We start from the raw sequence: 11,812 nt of genomic DNA, 5'->3' as shown, positions 1-11,812 counted from the left end.
CCTATCTACCACATATTTAAAATTATATATTATCCCCCCCACACACACACACTTGATTGATTGACTGGTAAAGCAAATTGTAAAAAAAAAACAACCCATTCTGTGTAGAAGGTGTTGTGCTTCCAGGAAATGAGATTGTTAATGTAGGAATAATAATATAATGACTATAATGCACACATCCTTAGAAGAAATCAGCACAACTAGATAGCAATTGGAATGATATCCGACATTATTACAGTGAAAAGTGAGGCTGGACAAAAGAGTTTTGGCTCTACATTAAAATGCCTAAAATCTGCACGTCCAACAGAACACTTGACAGAATTTATTAGAAAAGCAGCATCAGCAAATTTTATCATCGAGTAAAAAGGAGTATCTTAGCCAGAAGAGCCTTCACAATCCCACATGCCATAACCATAATGTATGGATTGTCCGGCAGGCAGCATATAAGTAATGAAATTGGAAGAGAAGCTCAGCTGGGCAAGAGTTCACTAGACACTGCAAATCCAGAATCAGAGGGGGAGATTCTGACCTAGAAGCCAGACCCAGAATGCATTGCTCATCCATAACAGGCAAGAAGGGGGCCCACAATCCAGTGCAATAAAACAAAAAAGATCTGCCAATGTTCTGTAAAACTACACAAAAAATCAGAAAGCAATCTGAATGATAAAAATATGGAATGGCACCTGACTCCGCGACTGTAAATCACAGGACTACAAAGCCCATAATGCACAGGGCAATGAAAGGCAACATGTCTGCAGTCAGGGGCGGGCCAGTCTGCCAGATAGAGGATGAGATAGGGAGGGAGGAGAGGCTGTGATTCAGCATAGCATCGCTCGCAAGGACACATAGACGCGGCTTCTATCAGAGCATCACTAACGCCACATTAGTGTGAGGAAAAGGCAGCGATTGATTTGCCATGAGAACCCCTTTGCTATAAACCCCACTTAATCTGCTACTCCCATCCCCATCCTCACAAGGGAAGGAGGTTCTTTCGCATTTGGGGGTTCGCTGTCTGGAGAAAGGGGGGCACTGACAGCTGAAGGGGGAAATAAGGAGCACATACCCCCCATACCGCACCGTTTGGTGTCGCCTGCTGGATTTCCTATTTATAAGAGGCGTTTTTTGGGTCTCTGCCATGGACTTGGGGGTCTCTAACTTTGCGGGTACGGAGGATCATGCAAGTAGTGAACTGTGCAGTCACACTCGGGAGTGAGAGACTTACTGGGGGGACCGCAGGCGTATCTACATCTAACAACTCACACCAGAACTGTCCCAGTCAGCTCACAGGCATGAGCCGCACACACATGTACAAAGCTGACATACCGTCACTGGCAAATAACAGTGCCCGGCTGTAAGTAAAGGCTTAAAGTAGCACCCACCACAGTCAGCAGCAGCACCTTGCATACATACACAGCACCCCTGGCCGCCCCGGGAGATAGGAGCACCCTCATGTGATGCACACTTGAGATAAGGTGAGTGCGCTCTGCCTTCTTGTTTGTCTTGTGCACTTGTACCTGGCCTGGGATAGCTCAGCTGCTCAGGCTCTACATGGGGTGTGAGCAAGACTCTGCCTGCAGAAACCTTTGTCTCCCTATATCTGCGCACACAACTGAAATATCAAATAGGTTTGTCTCATTTGATGGTGAGAGTTGTAATTACACAACAGCCCTAGGTTGGGGTACCCCCTGATTAACCAACCAACAGCTCAATATAGGTTTGAGCATTATCATGCCGCTCCTTTCTGTCTGTGCTTCTTATTCTTTCATTCCTATCTTTGTTTATATTTACACTTCCTTGTATTAAAAATAGAATTGTTACATTACATTTAGATTGGAATTGTACAAAAGTACATCTAACGCTGCTTTTCTCTTGTACACAAATTGTTCCTATTTATCCAGTGCAGATATCTGCTCATCTTCAGTAAATGCGTTTTCCATTATATACTTGCCAAGGGTGCTCCCTGGATGTATGTATAGTGCCGACCCTGTACATACTGCTTCGGTGTCCTGTGTTCTCATATATCACGGTGCTGCTTTGCGCAATATCTTAATGCCTGACACACAAATTGGTACAAGGGAGATGCCGTGTGTTCGTTGAAAACTGAGAGGGAGAGTGTAATTGCTATCTGACATCGCATTCAGCAGTACTTGTTTTTATATTGTGTTGGCTCCTGTATTCAGATTCACTTGGGTATTTATTTCAATGTACCGTTATATAAGGAAATTTGTTGACATCCATATGGAGTGGTTGACAATGAAACAGATTTTTAATTAGCATAAATGTAGAATTTTCAGTGTTTTACAGCTGGGGAAACTGCAAAAAAAAAAAGAGAATATGATCAGACCCACAGCTCTGCACATGTACACCAAAAAGTGGTCTGTAGACAGTTTGGCATGAAGTACACATGTGTGGGTGGTTACTTTAGCTATATTACATAAGCAAAACTGGACAATCCCCTTGAGTATTATTGTATGCCAGGTTCCTAAAATATCACTCCTTTTTTTTCCTCATTTTATAAAATATTTAGAATATATTCAACCCTATACATCATATGACTTGAGTGCTCATATACATATGAAAGCAGAGATATTTCCTTATAGTTCTTATGTCATCCCAGCTGATTGGGCCAACACGTGTACCTGATTTTGGTCCAATCAATTACACCCTAATACCATGATTAATGCCATATGTTGGAAGGGACACCAGTCACACAAACAAATGTAGCAAGTAAAATACTGTTGTGCTCATTTTACCAAAGCAAATTCCAATTTGTGGTATTGGTGAGTAGGGTACAAGTTGCAACACACTCTAATTTAGCAAACATACACTATTTAAATGGAATTCTGGGAAAATTGCTTCATTTTGATTAAAACTAAAAACACTAATTATGTCCGAATGTTGCACTTTGGAACAAGTGCTACTTTGGTAAAGGACTCTTAATTTTCAATAATCTTAAACTCCCCATAGACGCGACGATTCTTCTTGCCTAACGACCAATTTTAGGGAAGTCCAACCAATCCTTCGAAATTATCGTGCGGTTAGTGGGATTCGAACGATCGTACATTTTACGATTTTTCGGCCGACATCTGTCAGGAAATTGATCGGCCAGGTCAAAAAATCTTTGTCGGTCCCAGTGCAATCTATCTATGTTTGCAGGGCCAAGCAGGCAGCTCCCGTTTGTTTTCCTGGCAAATTGGTCTTTTTAGTTGATGGTAAATTTGAACGATCGTACGATCGTTCCAAGAAGATCGTGGTCTCGCGATTAGGATCTGATCTTATAAAAATCAAATTATCATAGCATGAGTTAAAATGAACATTTAAACATTTAAACAACATTTAAACATAGTGCTCATTTCCTTACACCAGCTCTGCCCAACAATTGAAAAGCTGTGGGCCAATAATATGAAAACAAATTGCCCGGGAGCAAGGTAATAATCAAATGTTGACTCTACATTAAAGATTCTGTGAAAACATTTGAAAGCCTTGGAGTGTATCTGGCCATCCAGCTGAATAGCTCTGCCTTAAAAATTTGCCCACAAATTTATGTGATCAAATTAATTAAGGCCTCATGAAGACTAGGAATATTTATGTGAGATTCGTTAGAGCATTTGCTCGCATACTGAATGGGACTTGCAGGGGCACACAGGAATCACACAATTTGACAACTGATGAAGTGAGATGCAATTTTTGTGTGATGTTGAAAATATTTCCACTGTTGCATGAAATCTAAGGTTCAGGATGTATTCAGTACAATTTTAGTGCTAGTAGTGACACTTATCACTCACAGTATACTGTATTTAATGCACATATATACTGGGGTGCTCATTTCCAAAGAGGTGTAGTGCATTGTCACACATGTTCTGTTTGGCTTCTGTTATGCTGTGTTGTACTTATGTGCCCAGTAAGCCTTCCTTGGGCAGAAAAACATTAAACACTATTCTAAGGTTTAAAGTCTGATCTTTACTCAAACCTACTGCATGGACAGAGAACCCTTGAATTACCTGTTGCTATAGTAGGTAGTATAGTATATATTTTGTTTGTCCATTGCAGGCTTAGTAACTATCCTGTATTTCCCAAACACTCAAACTCAAACCTACTCCATGGACAGAGAACCCTAGAATTACCTGTTGCTATAGTAGGTAGTATAGTATATATTTTGTTTGTCCATTGCAGGCTTAGTAACTATTCTGCATTTCCCGAACACATTCTGTGTAGAATGTGTGTTTGATTGTGTTGTTTATGCCACTTTTAATGTTTACTGTTCCTTTAGTTTCCCAATGGTGCAGACCAGATAAATGAGCCAGGATGCTACAGTTAATGCATTTCCTTGTGATGGTGAGAGGCCTGGTGAAGAATGATGCTTTAGTCTAGCCTGTATTTTTCTAATCTTTCCTCTTGGCCTTGGTCCATTACCTTATAGCTTTGTACTATCATGATATTTCTCAGTCCCTGTCTGCAGTCACCTTTTCTGTCAATTTCCTTTTTTATCTGTTTACTCATACATATTTTATCCTTTTTTACTTTGTTACCATCACTTGCATATCTGCTCCCTTGGCCTATTCCTGGTCTTCATTAATTGCTCTACTAACTTTCTCGTTTTCGTGTGCACTTTGAACAAAGGGTCATAGGATTTGATTACTTCCTCACAGTATGCAACTACCTTCTGATTTTCATCACATACATATCTAGTATAGTTAAATCTAAAAACAACTGGAGTTGCTGAGTAATCAATGAATACCTTTCACTACTCATCCGAGCAGCTTCTTCAGTTCAACTGACTGGTGTGGGAAATTATTGTCATATAAACTCTTCCACTAATCCAGTCACAATGGCACATTGTAACTCTTCAAAGTGGTGACATCTGAAGAAATTCACAGAGGTGTTGATTCTGTGTAGTTACTGTGTTAGACTATCCAATGTGTCATGCAACTCCTAGAAACAGGTGTTACTTGTGGGAGTCGCATGAATGGATTGTGATTGGATTAGTGGAAGAGTTTATATGCCGAGAACTTCCCACATCAGTCAATTGAACTGAAGAAGCTGCTCGGATGAGTAGTGAAATGTCTTCATTGATTATTCAGCAAGTCCAGTTGTTTTTTTTTTTTTTTTTAGATTTACCTATACTATATACTAGATTTTACCTATACTAGATATACCATGGATGAATGAAAATCTTCATAGTCATCACATACATCATTTTTCAACATAGTCATTAATGCCCATCAATACAACATTTAGATTTCCCCAATACAAACCTCAGTTCTTTGAAGCAAAGTACACTCTGCGCTCACCCTAGTCGGATGCACACTGGTCCATGTTGCATAAAATGCTCTCCAACTCAGTCCTCAGTCCCCATTCCTTATTGCTCTCTCCTTTACTTTACCCTGTGAACTACCCACTTCTCTCAGTCATAGCTGTTACTCATCTTTAGCCTTTACTAATTCTACTTTAGACTCTCTACTCATCTCCAGCAAAACCTTCACTTCTTATTCTCTCTTGTCTTCTTTGCTGTGCTTTACAACACACACGGATACTGACTGGCAGAGCAAACAGTCCTTTTGTTCACGGCTTCCTCAAAAACTCTGCCATCTCTCTCCTCTCCAATACAGCCCTTTCTGCTTCCCCATACCATTGTTAAACTCTCACTCCACCGTACAACTGTTAAGTTGACCATTCATGGGCCAATAAAAGCATAGCAAATAAAGTGTATGTAATGGTACATGTATTTTGGACTGCCAATTCCAACTGATATATTTTTATTATGGATGATCCACATACTGCATTGGCAGATGAGGAATGAGGATGAGCCACAACCTGAACGAATGGCACAATAGAATGTTGACCACACCTTGTAGGCCACTCATTTGGTACCTGTCAGATACTGACAAACATCACCCAGTGTATGGCCACCTGTCCTCTTCACCAGCACAACCATCACTGTTCTCCAGCATAAACCAAACCCTCACTTATCTCCAACACAGTCTAGATAACCTCTCACTTCTCACCCAATGCCTTATTCCTGACATCATTGGCAAAGTATTAAGTCTTCTCTAGCATAGACCCAGCTTATTTCTAGCATATTCCTTACTGTTTAGCATATTTTCTGTTTTTTTTCTGTTTTTTTTTTTACTTAACTTTAACTTTTAAGTTATCTTTGCTGCAACCATGGCTGAGATTTATGGAAAGACCAAAAAGACCCTAAAAAAGACTGGATTTTGATTTATTACAACAAAAATAGCCAAGGGCAAGGTACAGAGGTAAATCTGGGCCAACGTCCACACTTGGTCTTCTTTTGAACAACTTGATTATATATATATATGTGTGTTATTTTGGTAAGTTCTCCAGTAGTGTCATATAATGCTTTTATATTTTCTGTTGTTACAATCCTGAAGCTCTTTTGACCTTAGTCCTCCTCTAGGTCACTGTCCACAGCCCCCTCTCTATCATAGTCTGCTATCTGCTTTTCAGACACATTATTCTCTGCTGTCTCTATCCTCTTCTCCTTGTCTGTCACTACTCTCTTAATCCTTCTCTCTGTTACAATCCTCTCTCTCTTTGTCACTGTCCTATCCTAATACCCTCTATACCACGTTCTCCAGCAAAACTCATTCCAACACTCTCTTGCATCCACAAAACTCTTTTTCTTAGGCTTTTCTTTAATTTTCTTACTTTTTCACAGTTACATTAAAATGACCTGTAATTCACGATACAGAATTGACCTTCCATCCAGGTTCTTCTTATGCTGTTTCAGCCATTCTTTCTATCCTCTCTCCCTCTTGCTTTGCTTCTAAACATAAAAAATTGTATTTGGCAGGCAGACTCTTTTATGTATGGAAAAATTATCACCTGAGATAATCTAAAAACCCTTGCAGTCTGTAGGGAAATTTGTAGATTAGAAAACAGCATGGGATGCATGTTGTTCTCTGGGTTTTTTTCAACAGCCTTAAATCAAGTTAATTGAGGATTTGAGGGGTAAAATCCAGAAATAGAACAGGAATTCTATTATACTGCCCATTAACCTTCTTTCTGTAAATAATCTAATTACAATCAGCCGAATTTCTCCTTAATTTCCAGTTTTTTTGGCGTTGGCCTTGTGTCTGTTACCTGCTCTGTTTAATTTAGAAACAAAGTACCTGATGAATTCGCCATTTTGCTATCTTTACATTATTTCAGCATTTTATGTATCCTGTATTTTACATTCTTGTATGATTTTTCCTGCCTACCTATCTAAAACCAGTATTGCATCATTACTCTTAAGGTGGCCATACCAAGTAATATCTACTCGTTTATCACGGTCAGCAAATGAGCAGAGTGTTACCAGATTTGGCCACCAACATGGTTAGGTCCAGTATTAGATTATGGAGACCACATCGAAGGACCACATCGATATGCTATATACCAGCACTTTTTGTAGATTTGGTAGAATCTTTAGCATTCAGCTGAACAAAATCCTAACCCTTAGGGGCACATTTACTAAGGGTCGAATATCGAGGTTTAATAAACCCTCGAATTCGACCCTCGAAGTAAAATCCTACGAATTTGAATATCGAATTCGAAGGATTTACCGCAAATCCTACGATCGAACAATTGAAGGAAAAATTGTTACAATCGAACGATGAAATCCTTCGATCAAAAAAATCTTAGAAAAGTGATGGGGAAGGTCCCCATAGGCTAACATTGTACCTCGGTAGGTTTAAACTGCCGAAGTATGTAATCTAAGTTTTTTTTAAAGAGACAGTACTTCAACTATCGAATGGTGAATAGTCCAACAATTTTTACTTCGAGTCGTTCGAATCGAAGTCGCAGTCGAAGGTCGTAGTAGCCGATTTGATGGTCAAAGTAAAAAATACTTCGAAATTCAAAGTTTTTTGCTTCGACTTTTGTCACAAAACAAGGAAGTAAAAATATTTTCCCTTTCCGATCTTAATTTGCATATACAAATTAGGATTCGGATTCAGTTTGGTATTCGGCCGAATCTTTCGAGAAGGATTCGGGGGTTCGGCCGAATCCAAAATAGTAGATTCGGTGCATCCCTACTTTTTTCCCTAGAGTGTACCAATTCAAATCCTTTCCAAGTGGCATGGTTTTACTATATTGCAATAGTGTTACTTTTGCTTTGTAAGGCATAAAGAGTGGCTCAGTGGGCTGAGACCCTTGGCTGAGGTGCTTAACTATAAACCACAAAAACTAATTTAATTATTACATGAGCTGCTTGTAGCTTTAGACAGTCACCTTATGCCTCTGTTGCTACTGCGCCAGTAGCTAGTTTGTGAGCTCTACAAAGCTGATAAATTCAGAATGGAGTCTGATTCACAATAACCGTACCATTGACTTTAGGGATGCACCGAATCCAGGATTCGCTTCGTGATTCGGGCAGGATTCTGCCTTTTCAAGCAGAATTCGGCTGAATCCTTGTGCCTGGCCGAACTAATTCCGGACTTGCATATCTAAATTAGGGGCGGGTAGGGAAATCAGGTGACTTTTTGTCACAAAAGAAGAATTTTTAACACATTTTCCTTTCCTGACCCTAATTTGCATATGCAAATTAGGATTTGTTTTTGATTCGGTATTCGGCCGAATCTTTCACCAAGGATTCAGGTATTCGGCCGAATCCCAAATAGTGGATTCGGTGCATCCCTAATTGACTTACAGCAGTCGTTATCATTGCCATGCCATTTATTTGCACCATAATGATATCAGTGCTAATTACCTCAATACCACCGTGATGACTCAGCTTTTTCCATTTCACTCAATTTTCCCTAGCAGATACTTTCTCCCTGGTACATTAGTAACATAATAATTTTCCTTAGTACCATGGGCATCTTGCTGTGTACTGCTGTGAAACTCCATACTGACATCTTACCCTTTCAGAATACCACACTGATCTCTAACTCAGCTCTTCGATTTGGATGATGCCACCCTGCACAAAACACTGACTGAAAATCTCTCCTATCCGAGTGACATTCATGTTTCCTTAATTAACAAAATATTGCTCCAATAAGAGACTTTTTTTAGTTTTTATTATATTCTACCTGAAAGATTGCATTAAAATACCTGCCTAGTTATATCTATCATCTCACAAATGATTTGCTTACTTTAGTTCTGTTTATGCATTAAAATTATTAAAGGGAAATTAGTAGGCAAACCTTGTTTTCAGTGAAAAAACCTACACACCTTCACAGCCTGCAGAATTTAGGCCAAGGACTTTTGCAGTTTACAGAAGGTGTTAGCTGCTTTCAATAACTCAGTATCAAACAAAGTAGTTGTAACTGACAATAGGTGACCTATGTGAGCTGCACTATCCAGCCCCTCTTGGATAGTGAGTAAAGTAAGTGTATTGTATATGTACCATAAGGACATTCATAGGTTGACTAGGTGTTTTGTTTGTCACATTGGCCTGTGACCATTGAAAATAAATTTGTGGCTTACCCCAGGGCCTATTAACCCTTTTGGTAGTGGACACCACCATCAACCAGAAAAGTGATATTCAATGGAAAAAGTTTATGAAATAAGGTACTATGCAGATTTTCGTTATAGTTAATGCAAAATGGTACAGCTGGATTCCACTAGAGACGTCAATAAGCCTTTTGATTTTAATTCTAAAGGGGACATTTATTATTAAACCAACCTCTAGTGTGATGTATTCACTTATACCCTTAGATAATTCACAAATAGTCTTAATTTTTAAATTCTTGGTGGTTTTTAAAATGCAATATTTGTCTTTTTATTCTCTGACAGTTAAACTCCTTAATTTGTTAGTGTCACTGACCCTAGCAACCAAAAAGCTGGGCAATGATGAGCCTAAACTAGATCATTAAAGAACAATTAAAGAACATTAAATGATTACAACTAGGTTATTAAAGAAAAACAACACAAGCAATTATTGTTAATTTCCTTTGTACTTTAAGTTCTCTACTTTTTTTGGTACTCTTCTACTAGACGCATTCACTAAACTCAGAATACATGAAAGAAAATGTACTTCTAAGGAATGTCCAGTATACCTTTATGACATTTTTGTTTCATTGTGCTAAAACTTTTGGTGGAGTACCCTTTTATATCAGCTTGCATTTGTTTGTGGTTTTTCTCTCTTTGGCTTTTAGCATTTGCCTCTTTTTTTCTCCCCTCCTGCTTTTGTTTATTTTTTATTTAGGTTAAGAGTTTAAAGACGGTAGGTTTTTACTATATAAACTAAAAAAATCACCTGGAAACATGTTGAAAATGTAGTTATTTAGTGCCTTATGATGTTTGCTTCAGTAAAATGTACTCTGTGATGCTGTTTCACAGCTTGAGGGCTTGTTCAGACCAGCATTTTAAACTGTTTACAGTTGTCATTACTGTTGAATCTAACTGCTTGTTATGTAGCACTCATATCCATTGGCTTATACTGAATAAGGACACTTGGGACTTGCATGCAACTTCAACAGGAGCCAGTGGATATAAGTGCCACTAAAACAATCCTAAGAGTTGCATCTGATTTACACTTGCTTTGAGTCCAGCTGGTTTGAAAACTGCACTAAATGAAAGCTAATTTCTGACACTTGGACATTGCTGTTTGGGGGCCTTTTTATCATGCTGTGTAAAATATTGGAGAAAAACATCACGGGTGATGTTGCCCATAGCAACCAATCAGCGATTAGATTTAAACAGTCACCTACAAGATAGAAAACAAAAGAAAGATCTGATTGGTTGCTATAGGCAACATCACCGGTGATGTTTTTCTAAACTGTTTTACACATCATGATTAAATATGCCCTTCTTGTGACAGGATCCCCAAAAGGCAGATTGTGATAAGTAGATCTTCAGATGTGGATCAACTCAACACTGTCCACAAAACAGATTTGAAAACAGTGGCTTCAGAAGTGGGTATACTATTCAGGTAAATTCAACATTTCAGGGAAATGTAAATAGACCCGTTAGTCCCTGGACTAGGGGCTAGCACCATAACATGTATCAAATTCTGTTTACAGAATTACATCTTACATAAGAAAAGACTCTCTCCCACAGACTCCATTTTATCCAAATAATCCACATTTTTCAAAATGATTTCCTTTTTCTCTGTAATAATAAAACAGTACCTTGTACTTGATCCAAACTAAGATATACAGTCATATGCAAGAGTTTGGGAACCCCTCTTAATTCTTTGGAGTTTTGTTTATCATTGGGTGAGCTTTTAATGTACCAACTTCCTTTTAATATATAACATGCCTTATGGAAACACTAGTATTTCAGCAGTTACATACATTTTATTGGATTAACAGAAAAGATGCAATATGCATCATAATAAAATTAGACAGGTGTATAACTTTGGGCACCCAGACAGAGATATTACATCAATACTTAGTTGAGCCTCCTTTTGTAAATGTAACAACCTCTAGACACCTCCTATAGTCTTTGATGAGTGTCTGGATTCTGGAGTACAGCATTTTTGACCATTCGTCCATAGAAAATCTCACCAGTTCAGTTCAATTTGATGGCTGCCAAGCATGGACAGCCTGCTTCAAATCATCCCATAGATTTTCGATGATATTCAAGTCAGGGATTGTGACAGCCATTCCAGAATATTGTACATCTCCCTCTGCATAAATGCCTTTGTAGATTTTGAAGTATGTTTAGGGCCATTGTCTTGTTGGAATATCCAACACCTGTGTAACTTCAACTTTGTGACTGATGCTTGAACAATATGCTGAAGAATTTGTTGATATTGGGTTAAATTCATCCAACCCTCGACAAGAGCCCCAGTCCCTGAACTAGCCACATTGCCCCACAGCATGATGGAACCTCCACCATATGTGACAGTAGGTAGCAGGTGTTT

The 11,812-nt window shown here is 38.8% G+C and overlaps 1 protein-coding gene across 1 annotated transcript in view; it reads left to right on the top strand.

Annotated features, from left to right (window-relative positions):
* The first annotated feature begins 781 nt into the window (after positions 1-781).
* Positions 782-11,812, top strand: part of LOC108711307 (leucine-rich repeat and immunoglobulin-like domain-containing nogo receptor-interacting protein 1) — a 136,110-nt gene continuing 125,079 nt past the window's right edge. Inside the window, exon 1 of the mRNA XM_041586683.1 lies at positions 782-1,472. The gene's annotated coding sequence lies outside the window, so the exon portion shown is untranslated. The remainder of the gene's footprint in view (positions 1,473-11,812) is intronic.

Source organism: Xenopus laevis, chromosome 3L (assembly GCF_017654675.1).
Source record: "Xenopus laevis strain J_2021 chromosome 3L, Xenopus_laevis_v10.1, whole genome shotgun sequence".
Classification (NCBI taxonomy): Eukaryota; Metazoa; Chordata; class Amphibia; order Anura; family Pipidae; genus Xenopus; species Xenopus laevis.
This window is presented reverse-complemented; position numbering and strand designations above follow the sequence as displayed.